Source organism: Lethenteron reissneri, chromosome 35 (assembly GCF_015708825.2).
Source record: "Lethenteron reissneri isolate LAM-NWPU_2019-01 chromosome 35, ASM1570882v1, whole genome shotgun sequence".
Classification (NCBI taxonomy): Eukaryota; Metazoa; Chordata; class Hyperoartia; order Petromyzontiformes; family Petromyzontidae; genus Lethenteron; species Lethenteron reissneri.
In genome coordinates, this window is record NC_083813.1 from 1898365 (window position 1) to 1912314 (window position 13950).

The window sequence follows — 13950 nt, forward strand, 5'->3', positions numbered from 1 at the left end:
GTCAGCAGCTGACAACACACCAGGCTCAACATCCCTGGTGAGTCGGTGCAGTCAGCAGCTGACAACACACCAGATTCAACATCCCTGGTGAGTCGGTGCAGTCAGCTGACAACACACCAGGCTCAACATCCCTGGTGAGTCGGTACAGTCAGCTGACAACACACCAGCCTCAACATCCCTGGTGAGTCGCTACAGTCAGCTGACAACACACCAGGCTCAACATCCCTGGTGAGTCGCTACAGTCAGCTGACAACACACCAGCCTCAACATCCCTGGTGAGTCGGTACAGTCAGCAGCTGACAACACACCAGCCTCAACATCCCTGGTGAGTCGCTACAGTCAGCTGACAACACACCAGGCTCAACATCCCTGGCGAGTCGGTACAGTCAGCAGCTTCCAACGCCGAACCCCGGGCGGCGGTTAACTAACCCGGCAAACTCAGCTTGTCTGAGCCTGGGCGTGTGGAACCTCTGGTGGAGGAAATTCCACCAAAAAAAGGTCTTTGGACCTTCCACTGCAACCAGGATCATCTCCAGTCTTGACTACGTCTTGCCACTGGGTACAGATGGGGCTGGTTGAGAGAGTGAGGTTGACGCTGCGCAAATAACCCTCACTTAAATCCAAGTTCTCTGCGCAAGTCATGACACTTTTTACCATCATCATTATCGAAGTGCTGTGGCGATGGGTGAGCGATGAAGCAGCAGGCACGGATATGCTGGAAGCTGTAACCGCAAACCTGCACGCAGGCGGCTCAGGATATTGGTCGTTCCCTCACTGGACCAAAGCAGCAGTGAAGTCCGGCAGCACCCTGAGTGACTGAGCAGCCCTATTCAGGATCACACTGCTCACCTCCATAGTGAGGAAAGGGTTAGAAAAGGTACCCTAAACATTGCTTGCTTCAAAACATCCTGGCCTGCCTACCGCAGCTGGCAGGATCCCATACTTGCGGTCGAAAAACAAAATGAAAAAGACCAAAGTGATACCACTCACTGTTGGCGCCTGGAATGTGCGCACTTTGATGGACACATCTGGATCAAAAAGACCTGAGAGACGCACCGCCCTCGTGGGCAGAGAGCTAGCCAGATATAATATGGATGTTGCTGCCCTTAGTGAGACCCGACTGGCCAGGTGACTGAAGTGGGTGCAGGTTACACATTCTTCTGGAGCGGATGGGGCCAGGAGGAGAGACGTGATGCTAGGTGTTGGTTTTGCAGTAAAAAAAAACAACTGGTCAACCAACTGGCAATCCAACCCAAGGGTATAAACGACCGTTTAATGACCTTAAAGCTCCACCTATTGGGTAAAAAGGAGGCCACCATCATCAGTGCCTATGCTCCTACCATGACCAACTCTGACGAGATCAAAACCAAGTTTTATAATGCTACCACAGCCAGCTCTGACAAACTCCTGATACTTGGTAACTTCAATGCCAGTTGGAAGTGACGATCAATCATGGAATGGAGTCATAGGTGCACATGGCATTGGAAAATGTAACAGCTACGGCCTTCTGCTGCTGAAAATATGCTCTGAATTTGACCTGCTCATCACCAACACGATATTCCAACTACCAAAGTGCAAGAAAACTTCATGGATGCATCCTCGTTCACACCACTGGCACTTGATTGACTACTTCATCATGAGGAGGAGCGACTGCCATGATGTCAGGGTGACCAAGGCAATGTGTGGTGCTGAATGTTGAACTGACCATCGTCTCATCATCTCCAAACTTAACATCCGGATTAAGCCTCCCAGACGCCCACAAGGAAAAAGACATGTCAAGCGTCTTAACATCACTCGCCTACAACAGGAACACACCAGACTGGCCTTTGTTGATGCTCTAGACCATCACTTGGAGTCTCTAAGCTTCGAGCATACAGACGCTGAGGCAGACTGGACTGCTCTCGAGACCGTGTTGCATTATACAGCCCTTGAATCACTTGGAGTTCCCATACGTACACATCAAGATTGGTTTGATGAGAACGATGCAGAAATCCATGCATGAAGCATATCTGAATGACAGCAGCTCAAGCTTAAAGAAAACTGCCTTCAACATTCGCAGGGTTGTCCAGCGGAGACTGAGAGTCATGCAAGACACCTGGCTATGCACAAAAGTTGAGGAGATTCAGTCCTACGCTGACAGTAACAACACCAAGTGCCTCTATGATGCACTCAAGCAGGTCTATGGTCCGCAACACTCAGGAACTTCAACTCTCCTGAATGCAGATGGAACAACACTCCTCACAGAGAAGGACAAAATACTTGCAAGGTGGGCTGAACACTTCAGCGCAGTCCTCAACCAGCCATCATGCATAAATGAGGAGGAAATTGCGAGACTGCCTCGAGTTTAAATAAACCTTGCTGTTCTACCATCCATTGAGGAAACCAGCAAAGCCATAAGCCTCCTCTCATCAGGCAAAGCTCCATGGTCCAATGCCATTCCAGCAGAAATCTACAAGGCTGGAGGGCCTTGCTTAGTCGAGAAACTGACCGACCTCTTTCAGTATCTGTGGAAATTAGAAGCCGTTCCCCAGGAGTTCAAGGATGCCTATATAATCCATCTCTATAAGAGGAAAGGCAATCGGCAGGCCTGCGACAACCATAGAGGCATCTTCATACTATCAATCGATGGCAAATTATTGGCAAGAATCCTTCTGAACCGCCTAATTGTCCACCTAGACCAGGGTCTGCTACCTGAGAGTTTTTGTGGTTTCAGAAAAGACCACGGAACCACTGACATGGTATTTACTGCCCGGCAGTTACAGGAGAAATGCCAAGAACAAAATGCTGATCTATATATGGCTTTCGTTGATCTAACAAAAGCATTTGACACAGTCAGCCGGGAGGGCCTATGGAAGATCATGGCCAAGTATGGGTGTCTAGACAAGTTCATTGGCATCGTGTGCAAACTCCATGATGGCATGATGGCCAGCATCAGAGACCAGCAAGAACTCTCTGATCCGTTCCCAATCACAAACGGGGTGAAGCAAAGCTGCGTTTTAGCGCCAACACTCTTCAGCATGGTGTTTTATGCCATGCTGCAAGACTAATTCCAGAACGAAAACACTGGGATTAGCTTCATCAACTGTTTTCATGGTGGGCTATTCAATCTGTGGAGGATGCAAGCCTAAATCTAGAGTGGAGGAAGTCACTGTTCGAGAACTTTTGTTTGCTGATGACTGTGCTCTGGCTGCTGACTCAAATAAAGATCTACAGGACAGTATGGACCACTTCTCCTCAGCTTGTAACAATTTCGGCCTAACAATCAGCACAAAAAAGACTGAAGTCCTATACCAACCTGCTCCTGGGAAACCCTCCACTGTCCCACCATCTTTGTGAATGGGCAAAAGCTTTCAGCCGTTGACAAGTTTACTTACCTTGGTAGTACTCTATCTCGCGCTGTGCACATAGATGATGAAGTTAACATATGGATTGTCAAGGCCAGTGCAGCCTTTAGACGTCTACGTGACTCGGTATGGGAAAGGACTGGCATCAAGCAGGAGACAAAACTGAAGGTCTACCAGGCTGTTGTCTTACCAACTCTTTTGTATGGGTGCGAAGCCTGGACAGTCTACCAGCACCATGCAAAGAAATTGAACCATCTCCACTTGAGCTGTCTGAGGAAACTGCTGATTATCAAGTGGCAAGACAGAATCCCTGACACAGAAGTCCTCAGCAATGCCAATATCCCCAGCATCCACACCTTGCTTGCGAAGGAACAGCTTAGATGGACTGGCCACGTGACCAGAATGCCCTGCGCGAGACTGCCAAAACAAGTCTTCTTTGGCGAGCTGAAGAATGGCAAGCGAGTGCAAGGTGGCCCCAAAAAGCGCTACAAGGACACCCTTAAAGGCTCCTTGAAAAGCTTTGGATTCGACCTGAAAAGCTGGGAACCCCTAGCTCAGGACCGACCTGCCTGGAGAAGAAAAGTACAGGACGGTGCAGTCCTCAGTGAGAGGCAGGAGAAGCTCCTGTGCTATCTTGAAGAGGCAACAGCGCAACTCTACCAAGGAAGGACATGTGGCTGCACCTCAGAGGTCTACATCCTCCCTGACCTGTCCAGTGTGCCACAGAGAATTCCAGGCTCGGATTGGCCTGTTCAGCCATCTGCGCACTCATCAAAACCCAACAAAATGACAAACGTGCCATGGTTATCATAAACTTGATGGACGAACAAGAGAGAGAGAGATACTGCCTTCAACGTTTATGAACAACTGGGTATTTAAGTTAGCGATTTGTCGTATTATCTGGCTGTATAGAAAATGAAAAAATACAATTACTTTACTATGCAAGTAAAACATTATAGGTTTCCCCTTTTTCTGGCAACAAAACAGGTGTTAAGATGTTAAAACACCAAACTGAAACCTTTTAAAGGAATCATGTCTGCATTAACCACAATGCTTGTGGTCAGAATGCAAAAATAAAACAAAAAGGCGTACACACTGTACGCCTTTTGGCGTCCTCTGGTCTAACACCGTTGGAGACGAGGCTCTAAAGAAAGCTGTCTCTGGTGTGGACCAATCAGTTTCAAGGACAATGCATATATTATCAGAGTATATTTTTTGTTTGCATTCTGACCACAAGCATTGTGGTTAATGAAGACATAATTCCTTGTAAAAGGTTTCAGTTTTGTGATTTAACATCTTAACACCTGTTTTATTGCCAGAAAAAAGTGGAAAAACCTATTATCATATTTTGGTACTGGCAAAGGAGGTCCCATGAAGTAAAACATATTTTGTTTATGTTTTTTAGGGCCCCTTTATAACATATGCTACATGCCCCGCACTAGCTTAATCCGGCACTGCGTCTGCCGTAAGCCGCACGTTCCGTGGAAGCGTTCAAGACTGGCGGGCGGGGGCACCGATTGGGTGGGCGCCAACGAGCGGTCGCCACTCTCGCTGAAATGACGGAGCGTCACACGCAGGAATTTTTGAACCAACAACGAAGGTGGTGAGCTTTTAGATTTTCGATTGTAATCCATCGCCAGTTCATTTTAAGTGTGCGAACCCGGCAACCAGAAACTGATTACCGCTCACGGCCAACATCGGTGAGGATACCTGTACCAGTCCTGGACCACCGCTGAGGTGACTCAGCCGCACATGATTACTAACCCTCTTGCAGTGTATAAAGATCACCGCTGGGGAGACGAAGGTGGCTGTGCGTGGGACTACCCATGCTTACCCGCCTTGTATTCCACGTCGGCTTTGCCCCAAAAGTCTGTTGAGGCCATACGGGGTGGACGGGAGTATTTTCCTCCAGGACAAAGAGCGTTATTTAAGGAAACTGCGTTATAAGGGGGCAGCGCTGTATTCACATTTCAGGATGCATATGCCATTGAATAATTTTTATTTACTGTATAATGAAACACTTTATATATCACTCCAATTATACGCTGCCAGTGTCAATTTCACAGATACGAGTCCCAGTGGTAAAATCATCTGTTTTGACAGAGCAATGGTTGTCTTCACAAGATGAACTTTCTCCAGGTATAGCATCCAATATTTTCACATGTAGATTTCTGAAACGGATGTTATGTAACTACTACAGACTATAGCATCAGTAAAATGTCTGGCCACATTGATTCGGATGTTTTATTTTTATTTATGCAATACGGGGTGCATGTAATTGTATGGCAATGGACTCAGGAATTGGAAAGGTGTGCCTTACCTGAAGGTTCATATCAAGTAGATTATGCTGAATACATATTTCAAATTAATTATGATTATGATAAAATCATACTTTGATAGATTCACCCAACGTCTAAATATATTTGAGGCGAATAGAATCCAATAGGAATTTCAGCTCCGGTATCTGCAGTCGAGACTAAATTACCAAAATGACAACTATTGCTTGAATTTAAAAAGCATATAAACAAATGACAAAATGCAATAATGTAAATGCTGAGAAAAAGGGCTAACCTCTAAATAAACTATATTTTGAAATTATATCGTATGTAAATCTATATAAAAGTTAGTAGCTTTGTGCGTGTGTCACACGGTCCTCGCCTCCAAAATGTAACGCGGGTTCTTTCCGGCCTGTTGGTTGACCAAAACAACATTTACAATCGGGGATTGGCAGAAAGTGCCTGTTTTATACACCCTGCTTTTATGAAATCCAGTGATTGGTCAAATGTAAGATTTGATTTAACGTCTCTATTTTATCATGTACTGCATCTGTACCGTGTCGTAGGAAGGGGCATGAAATGTTGATACATCTGTAATGAGAGAGCACCACCTAAAGGACGACGAAGGGCTGCATAGTCACTGCTGGGTTACTCATATCCAATCAGAGGGAAGGGTTCCATCTGGGCCAAAGGTAACGGGGCAGAGCTCGTGGGTACGTACGGGAAACATCGAGAAGGTTCCACGAGGGGCGTGGCTAGAGGCGGAGCCTAGCTCCGCCGAGAGCAATAAAAGGAGAGGCAGTGAGAGGACTCGGGGTCGGTGTTGGGAAGTCTGGAGTCCGGACGACATCATCGTCTGCCTCGTCTCGCCACCTGCCACGTGGCGACCTCTGCCAGCGAAGCCCTCTCTCCTCCCCGCGCGCCACCAGCGAGCGCGAGAAGACAGAGACGCGCCGCAACGGTGGACGAGGAAGTGCGCGCGTTACGGCGAGACGAGAGAGAGCGTAACCATCCGGAAAGAGAGAGCGGAGCTGTGTAGTCATTGTTAATAAAAGACAAGTCTAAAGTCGTCGTGGAAGTGCTTTATTACACATCGGTGCTTTTGTTGCACAAAATGAATGGTTGACACCTCATCAATGTATTTTATTTCACCATATACGATGTATCGCCTATGTGACTTTTCTTTGATGACAGACACTTATTATTTTCTCAATACGCTCACCATTTACTCGATACAGCTTAGGGGCCGTCCATAAATGACGTCACGCACCTAGTGGGGGAGGGGGGGGGAGAAATGTGACGTCCCATAAAAATGCGCAACTTTAAATAAATATTATTTGAATGGAATTGTTATAACAACACTAATTTTGATTCATTTTCATTATTAACCATTTGATTCTTTAAATTTACTAAGGTCACCTTTTATTTATTCTATGAAGGAGAATTTTGCTTCTCCATGGGAGAATGGAGAAGCATAAAGTTTGTAAAAAATATAATGATTGTTATTAAAAATTTTGATTGTAATGATTCTACTAGGGCTTTTCATTCTGTGAAATGAATATATGATTGTTATAATTGTACTCTTCATTTTGCTTCGGTCTAATACAAAGTTTCAAGTATCTTTTTATAGTTATAATTACTTTCAATATTTGATAAGTATAAGAGAATTTAAATATATTCTGAAGATTTGCAGTTTTAGTTAGACTTTTAATATTTTCAAGTGAATTGTATGCAAAATTTCAGCTTTCCAACGTCTTTTTAATAAATGTTTTCTCCTACATCAGAGTGCAGCGCCACGTTAAATACGTACTACAATGATAATAGTTTAAAGTGATTTGAAGCATGTTTTACTTTTAAAATGGAAATATGGTTTTGGGGGGGGGGGGGCAGAGCTTTGTGACGTCATATTTGAGGAGAGTGACTTTTTGTGACGCCGTGTGACGAGGGGGGGAGGGGGGGTCAAAAAATCGGCCAAAATCGCGTGACGTCATTTATGGACGGCCCCTTAGACATTGCACATGGTGAGGGTATGTCACAACATGACGAATCACACTATACAGCACACTATGTACCAAGGCCGTAGCCATGGAGTCAACATTGGGGGGAACAAATCTTACAGGGGGTCTAGGGGTCTCCCCTCCAGAAAAAAAATCTAAATTTGAAAACTAATTTCCTGCCTAAAATATATAAAAAAATTCACTAACACATGGGATGGACTTTTTATTATTATTTTTACAATAATGTCTAATAGTGTATTGTATTACATTGCTCTGTTTTTTATTACACTCTTTTTATTGTTGTATCCTCAAATCTTCCAACTCAATTTTTACCCACTTCCCAATGTGGTATCTACTGCGAACTTGGTATACTGATGACAATACTATATTCTATCATAAAAAAATAAAACATATTTTAAAACATTCTTTTTTATATGTTATGGTTCGGCTTGCCTCCAATTGTCCACGGTCAACTGACGTTGGCTGTAAATTACCAAGGTCCCTAACGTTATGGCAAGCTTCGGGGCCACTTCCTGGAGTCGTGGAGTTCTGCCATTGCTAGTATGGTACATTTCATTAAAGCGTGTTTTTAAAAAAAGTTTGTTTTAAATATTACTTTTTACCTTTTCTTGTTTCATTGAATGTAATGGCAGAGATTACGGATTAACAAAGTACAACCATAACCACAATAAAAAACAGAAATCTATGCATTGTTATATGAAGACAAGTCCAGATATTGTGGCCAAGGTTTAGCAAATTGTTAGTTTTTATTTACATAGCATAGCAATTATAAAAAAAAATATTGTTCATAGCAATACATTGGGGGGACTTTTTGAGCATATTTTAATATTGGGGAGGGTATGTAACATAATTACACACGTGTACTATTTCTGAGCTGTATACAGTAGTGTGATATGTAATGTTATGGGGGGGGGGGGGTGCTTTTATAATTCCGGATTTGATCCACTCAACTGCACGTAGTGGCCATTGTCCACGAAGACACCAGCTAAGTATTTAGGACAATAGGGAAACTCAACTATAAAGTGTAACTGCAGTACATAGTCTGAGGTGTTGTTGACTCAAGAAAATCGTTCACAAGGAGTAGAGGTAACATGTTTATATCGCGTGTGTGATGGGACTGCGATTGTGTACCCACCTGTTTTCTTTTACCATAGCCACACGGTGCGTGCGTGCCCGCACTCACAGTTGGGCATATTTGCGGAATATACCACGCCGCCGTTGACCCTGGCCATTGACCGAGCAACCCAACGTCCCTACCAGCTCCCTCCGCAGGAATGTGTTCGGTGTTGGATCGGGAACAAGGCCTCAAGCTGTGCTCAGTATCCCCTGGAGTATTTCACCTTTCGAAGGCCTCCACCAAGTTTGCTATGTGCTGCATATGCTTGTTAATTTGGGTTTATGCAATAATTTTTTTATTGGTTCGCTTTATTGTGGGCTTGGTAATGTGTTGATTTTCTTTGGGTCTTTCGGTAAAGTCACATCGATCGGTTCAAAGAAAATAACAAAAAACTACGTTTCGATCGCAACACAAGCGTTCGTCATCAGGAATAAAAGTTAGCTTCTAAAGGTAAACTGTTTAGAAAGGGTTGAAATGGGCGTAGCCCAAATGTCAGCAGCCAATGTTAATGTGAGTGGTGGGCAGCAACCACGACGGTGGTGGGTTTTCCCACCAATCAAAGGGCTGCCCGGTAAAATTAACACGATAAGTAAGATCGTTCAGCAGCTTCAATCGAAACGTAGATTTTTTGTTATTTTCTTTGAACATATCTACGTAACTTTACCGAAAGACCCAAAGAATATGGATTCCTGCAGTCACGAAAGCTTTAAGTCAAGATTTAACGTGTTGATTGTTGTGTGCTGACCCGGGATGCGTGCGAGCTTGCGTGGCAGACCACAAACCCCGGGTCGGGCATTGGGGAAACCCCATTCAGGAAATGTGGAGAGTGGGGGAGAGTTGCAGCCTCCTGCCTCAATAAACCGGTCGCCTCCTCTATGAACTGGTCCTAGAGAGGACAAGACTGCGATGGAGGAAGGATATACTCGCCCACGGTCTCTGTCATATAACAGTTTGACCGCGGAGAAACATGTATTAGGAATCCGGGATATCTGATATGGCGTGGTAATACCAAGAGCCATCGCCTTAGTCTGGGACCGCGTGCAGACACGGTTCTCATTCAAATGGAGATGGCAGTCGACTTATCCCGCTCACGTCCAGCCCGTATCAATTAGCTGTGTTTTTTTTATGTTAGAAGTAGTTTACTCTTTTATAGTGCGGTGTGACTGCGTACTTATATATTCTGTCTAACGTTTTGTTTATATATTTGAATATATATGGGTCCAGGTAACGGGCCCCCCTCAGCTCGTCTAACTATATTGTGATTGTTTGCAGTAAATGTATGGTAGTTTTCGGTACTTTGCTGCAATTAGGACCATAATTTATTACTTGTCAATTTCAAACCTGGAGTCAAAAGTGCTTGTCTTTAACACGTACGTTTTCGCAGCCAACATGATATTTGATTTTGGCTTAAGTCAATGATTTAGCCAAATTTGTTCAACGTGCCAGTGAGCTGAAATAAGAATTGGCGTCACTAGATCTCCTTTGTCAGTACCAAAATATAATAGGGTTTACTCATTTTTTCTGGCAACAAAACTGAAACCTTTTAACGAGGATTCATGTCTGCATTAACCAGAATACTTGCAGTCAAAATGCAAACAAAAAACACACTATAATATATGCATTGTCCTTGAAACTGATTGGTCCACACCAAGGACGGCTTTTTAAATCCTTTATATTAAGTTCACTTGCTTGCTTAGGACCGTGCAAATCTTTCGGTCCGTTTTTTAACTCACTTCCCGTGATCCAATCGAGCTGACATTTTCCACACAGACTCGTTGTGCGGGACAATTAATGTTCGTGAAATTTTGTTTCCAAAATTTTACACTTTTTAGGACAAAAATATTATATTTAATTACCAATTGCTTAATGCTGCCATGCAATCATCTGACCCATAGGTGGCAGCCATCTCAAGCCAGAGGACGAGAGGACTCTAGCCGCCACACATATAAAGGATTTATAGTGAAAAACGTTGTTTTTAGGGGTTATACTTGTTTTTGATCCTTGACCCAATTGGTGCTCGACCAGAGGACGCCAAAAGGCGTACAGCTCAGACAATGCACTATCAAAGTAATGAGGGCTCGGGGTGAGCATCTACATCATTAGACCTCCTTTGCCAGTACCAAAATATAATAATAGGGTGTGGTACTGGCAAAGGGGGTCTAATGATGTAGATCAGGGGTCTCAAACTCAAATTACCTGGGGGCCGCTGGAGGCAGTATCTGGGTGAGGCTGGGCCGCATCAGGTATTCCACAAAAAAAAACTTTGCTAAAAAAATCCAAACTTCTCAAATGGCATTACTAACAGTTATTTAACTTCAATTGGTTCTTCTGAACATGAATAGAATATTGAAGAACATGAACAGTTCTTCTGAACATGGCTTCTCTTGCCTACTTCTTGCTGCCAGAGACCTGGCAGCGCTTCCTCTCACATAGCTGAGCCACATTTGGCTTGAGGGAGGAAGCAGTTGAGACCCTCAGTATGGCTTGAAGATGATCATCAGTAAGTCTGGACCTGTACTTGGACTTATTGAAGTTCAAGGTGGAGAAGAGCTTTTCACACAAATATGTGCTCCCAAAAAGGCACATGGTCCGCTTGAACATTCGGGAAAGCTCAGGGAAGCTGGGGTTCAATTCTCGCAAAAATTGCCCAAGCTTGTCTTCTTCTCCACTCACCTCCCTGAACTTGGCTTTGAGGTCAGAGTTGCACTGCAGGTCAATGCGCTCCATTTGAAGCACAGGAGGGGCATCTTGCACATCAAAGAAGGGATCCGCAAAAATTTGAAAAGTGGCTCTGTGCGTCTTGAAGTCTGCAAATCTGTGATCAAATTCCTCCTGTAGCCTCAAAATGGCATCAACATACTTCTCACCACTGAATGGTGTGCCTGCATTCAGGAGTGCCTTGCATGCTGGGAAATGGCAAAGGTTTGTCTGAGAGAGCTGGGCTTTCCATAACACAAGTTTTGTGGAGAATGCTCTCACGTTGTCATAGGCAGCACTGACGAGCTGCCTCTGGCCTTGTAACTTCTTCTTCAGTACATTCAGCTCATGCGTGATGTCAACAAGAAATACTAAGTCCATGAGCCATTTGGGATCACATAGCACAGGAACAGCCGCCCCATCTTTCTCCATGAAGGCTTTCACTTCTGCTCTCAACTCAAAAAATCTCTTTAAGACGTTTCCCCTGCTGAGCCAACGTACCTCGGTGAAGTAGAGCACATCCTCATATTCTGACTCCATTTCCTCTAAAAAAGTACGGAACATCCGGTGCTTTAAGCCCCTGGATCTGATTTTGGTTGATGCATTTCACAACAACAGACATCACATTGTCAAAGTTCAGGCATTTGCTGCAAAGGGCCTGCTGATGGATGATGCAGTGCAGAGCAATGGCCTCCTCCACACCCTCCTCTTCTAGTTTTCGTTGATCAAGTGCCACCAGTCCATTTTTCCTCCCTGTCATTGATGGCGCTCCGTCAGTAGTTATTCCAACAAACTTCTTCCATGGCAAACCGGTATTCACAATGGCATCACACAGCTGGCAAAATATCTCCTGAGCGGTGGTGTGGCCATGCATTGGAATTACCGTGAGCAACTCCTCCATCACTTCAAAATTGTCATCAACACCACGGACATATATTGTGAGCTGGGCAGTGTCAGTGATGTCTGAACTCTCGTCAAGAGCGACTGAGTATGCATTGAAAAATTTGGCTTTCTCACGCAGTTGATCATAAATGTCACTTGACAGGTCAGAAATGCGCTCTGCCACGGTGTTAGCAGAAAGGCTGATGTTGCTAAACTGACCTTTCTTTTCCGGACAGACTATACTTGCAGCCTGTAAGATGCACTTTTTGATAAACTCGCCTTCTGTGAATGGCTTTCCTGCCTTAGCAATCATCTCACTAACCACGTAGCTTACTTCGACTGCTGCATTATTCTCTTTGGTTGCTTTCTTGAAGAGATTTTGTTGCCTCAGTAGACATGTTTTAAGATGGCAACCCGGTTGGCTCTCTCATCTCCCTGGTATTTTGCATACTCCTCAGCATGTCTAGTTGAGTAATGACGTTTGAGGTTGTATTCCTTGTGCACCGCAACTTTTTCTGAACAAATAAGACACGTCGGGGTGCTCATGTGCTCAACAAAGAAATATTGCATCTCCCACTTTTCCTGAAATTGTCTGTGCTCGTCACCAACCTTTCTCTTCACTGCAGGCTTTGAAAAAGACATGATTGGGGCTGTGTGACAAGATATATATTCATTCCACTTGCTGTCGCTCACGCAATAAAGTTTCAGTCAAGTGTTTAGCCAACCAGCGACGCACGGAGATGTAATTTCCGCAAATGCACGTCATTTCCGCTTTTTCCGGTAACAACAGGTGCGTAGATTATGGGGGGGGGGGGGGTAATGCGTTCCCATCAGATTTCGTCCCCACACCCCAGTCACAGGCAGACACAGCTGTAGCGGCTGCTACTATACACGCTTCTCTGTTCAAAGCACGGGGATCTGAGCCGGGATGAGCTGTGGATCTGCGCTTTGATGCGCTCCGGTGCGGGAGCCCCTGTTGACATCTGTGGATGAATTACTAATTTGTGGCCACGCAATAACAAGATAATCTAATAAGTTATATATAAAGCTTTCTTAACAACAGCATCACAATTTCATAAAATAATAACAAATGCAGACTTCTAAGATGAACCAAAATAATTATGCACATCGTCATGTACAGTCTGTGGCTCGGTGCGTAAATGTCACCACCAGAGGATGAGGGAATTTAAATAATAAAAATTCATCCACACATATCAGGTGTAAATAATAATGTAAAACAGCCCAGACTGTAAAATGTAGATATTAGCTCAATGACGTGTTATAAACTGCTGCGGTTTATAATCCGTCTGCGTAAAGAAGCTCCCAAAACCTCACAGCGCAGCGTGTGCGTAAAGGAGCCGTGGTGTCCCTTGAATTTGCCTTCAATTTAACAAATTGTGTATGTGTGTGTGCTCCGTTCGTTTTCTCCGCTGGACACAAAAGTCGCCTTTGCTCAAGATGCCACTTTATTAATCACTGACACAAAGACTGATACCGTCACTGCAGTATAGCCTAAATAAGTCCCACTGCATTGTAAGTGGCATGTGTGTGTTGTTTTAAGCGTCGTTTTATGTGCGTTCCGGGACCTGTGCTTGTCGTACCTGCGCTGTCATATG